General features: G+C 54.0%; 1 long non-coding RNA gene across 1 annotated transcript in view; it reads left to right on the top strand.

Moving 5' to 3' along the window:
* LOC112484710 overlaps positions 1–2,655 on the top strand; it is a 3,631-nt gene extending 976 nt beyond the window's left edge. Inside the window, exon 3 of the long non-coding RNA XR_003048124.1 lies at positions 588–2,655. This is a non-coding gene — a long non-coding RNA (uncharacterized LOC112484710). The remainder of the gene's footprint in view (positions 1–587) is intronic.
* The last annotated feature ends 15 nt before the right edge of the window (positions 2,656–2,670 follow it).

Below are 2,670 nucleotides of genomic sequence, written 5' to 3'. Positions count from 1 at the left end.
TTGCTTGCTGGCGGGACAAGCAGAGAACAGTGTGATGAGTCGAGGCGTCTCCGTCCCCACCTGCATGGTGGACAGCACGCAGATTCGGAGCTGCTTTCCAAAAGACATTGGCGCAGAAGCCTTTGTCTAGAGGTCACTGTGTCCTCTAGACTTCGTTATCGGCAGATCAGCCAAGAGTCGCCTCTTGGGGCCACCAGCAAGTTATGGAAATAAGTCTCTTATAAAACCCTTTTTTTTTTTTTCCTGTGTAGTAATGATTAATCGCAGTGGTGGTTCTTGTTTGCATCTGTGTCTGGTACAGTAGTTCCGACAGCAAGGCTTTTGTCCTTCCGGGTCCCACATGTGGGAAGAGACTGGCTTGTGGGCTGTAGGGAGAGGCTCAGACCCACGTGCTTCTTTCTTTAAAAAAAATTCTCTGAAACGGAGATACAGCGGCCACGTGGCGTTGCATGGGTGTTAGGTGTGCGGCGTATGCACACGTTGCAGAATGATCTGCACGGTACGTTAGTTAACGCCCGTCAGCACAGAGCTGCTAAGTTTTCATTCTTGCAATGGGAACGTTGAAGATCTGCCCTTCATGTGTTCAGATGCACAGCACAGTGTCGTTAGTTTTGATCACCATCCATGACGTCCCTGGCACTTGTTCATCTTATCGCCGGAAGTTCGTGCCTTTTTGACCAACCCCGTTTCTGTCTGGAGCGAAACGTAACGGTAAAATGCAGGCGTCAAGCAGCTGGAAAACGAGCCTCAGGTTTTCGGGAGGGAACCCCTCCCTCGCGGGTCTGTTGTCTCTTTTTAGGCACCTGGAAAGTCGCTCGTGGCCAACGCCTTAGAAGCCACTTAGGAAGGAACCAGACTTGACTTTCTGTTCTGCCGCCTGGATGTGTGGAGGCGTCTTGAGTCTCAGCTCCTGCCCGTTACCATCTTTTGCAGACAGTGGGGCGAGGTCGGGAGCAGGGGCGTGGGTAGCGAGCGGAGTAATGGTGGGACGATGCGCAGTGTAGGGCACGAGTTAGAAGACGTGCTTTCGAGGACAAACAGTACCATTTCGGCAACCGGCTAGGTGTCCCACCTGTGACTCCGACCGTGTGACCGAGAGAGGTCACTTATCTCCATCCGGCCACAGGACAGTGTCTCAGCTCAACTCTACGGAGTGTGCTCTCCGGAAGCCTCGTGGAGGTGATAGTTTCCACAGGAACCGACATCGTCAGATAAGCAACCGCCAAGTTCCCCGGACGGTTCTGTCCTCTGTCAGGGGTCAGGTGTCCAGGACTTCCCTGCCTGCTCTGACTTCCTGCTGGGTACCTGCCCTCACGTCCACCTGTGCAGCACGTGTAACGGGCCATGAAGACTTGTGGAGACGAGTCAGTCCTCCTGTGTGGAGGCTGGGCTTATTTGAGCCAGGGTCAGCCGGTGACTGTCCTCAGGCATGATGTGCGGGATTAAATTGGGGTAGATCCATATAACTTAAGGTTGTCACATGTAAATTTTTTGTTGCAATATGCAGACTGATGTCTCTTGGGGAAGATCCCTTGAGTGGGAACAGAATTATCGAATTTTAGTCCTGGTGCTGTCGTTAACCACCCGTGTGACAGTGGCCTCGAGAGGATCAAGCTGGCGTCCCTGCCAACTGAGATGCTGGCAGAATGCTGTCGTGGCTGCCCCAGGACCGCGTGGCCAACCCGTTGTCCGTGGCTGTCACCGTGTTGACAGACGAGTGCGGGCATTGCCCGGCCACTCGTGGTGGCGGTAAAAATTACATCACGGCGCCATCCAGGGTCCGGAACGCTGTGCTGGGGATCTTGTCACCTTATAAGGAATTCTCGACAGTGATTACGTTCGCTGTGACTTCTAGTGAGTGCACGGCTCTGGGGAGGAACCGGAAAAGGGTCACCTCCCAGCATATTCCAGCCTGCGGGCTCGTCTCGTGACGACGTGTGCGAGCTGTCCCTGACCTAGCGTGCGAGGTAAGGGCGCATGTGAGCTCGTCAGAGGAAGTCACGTTCAGACACTGCGTCTACATAGAAGTAGGGAGCACGGGTGGGTCACCTTGACCGCGGCGTCCTCGTTCCTTTGGAAGATGCACGAGCTCGCACTGTGGCGGCCGGCACCACGGGTGGAGGGGTTTTTCCCTTTTTTTTTTTTCCTGAAACGTCCATGGAGAATCCACTCCGAGACTGATCAACTTACTTTTTTAAGCAAAACAAAACAAGGTGATTTTTTGTACTGTTAGGAGGTTTGGCGTAAGAGTCATTATTGCAGGTTGGCGACCCTTGTGCATTTAGGGGGGGCTCCGCTCCCTTTGGGGAGGACTCCTCGCTCGATAAGCTCGGTTCCTGCGGCGTCTGGCTTAGGACGGGCGTCCGGGAGAGCGGCCGTGTCGCGCTGTGGCTGCCTGTCAGGCTTGCTCAGACTCCGGAAGACGTTTCTGCCTTTAGCCCTCTTGTTTTTCTTTATTTTTTTGTTCATTTGCTTTCCTGGAAACGTTTCCATATCTGGTCCGAGAGGAGGTCTCAGACAGGAAGAGCGCGAACAGGCCGCTTCCTAACCAGCCGTCGATTCTTGCCCTAAATGGTGCATTTCTGCCCCTCTATTTCTCTCCTAAAAAATGGGGATGCATTCCGGAGCTGCTCCTGAGTGTCCCCTTCGTCCTCCTGGGCTGCGGCTGTC

Source organism: Pteropus alecto, unplaced genomic scaffold, assembly GCF_000325575.1.
Source record: "Pteropus alecto unplaced genomic scaffold, ASM32557v1 scaffold18, whole genome shotgun sequence".
Classification (NCBI taxonomy): Eukaryota; Metazoa; Chordata; class Mammalia; order Chiroptera; family Pteropodidae; genus Pteropus; species Pteropus alecto.
The sequence above is the reverse complement of the archived record's forward strand: the minus strand, read 5'-3'. Positions and strand labels throughout refer to the sequence as shown.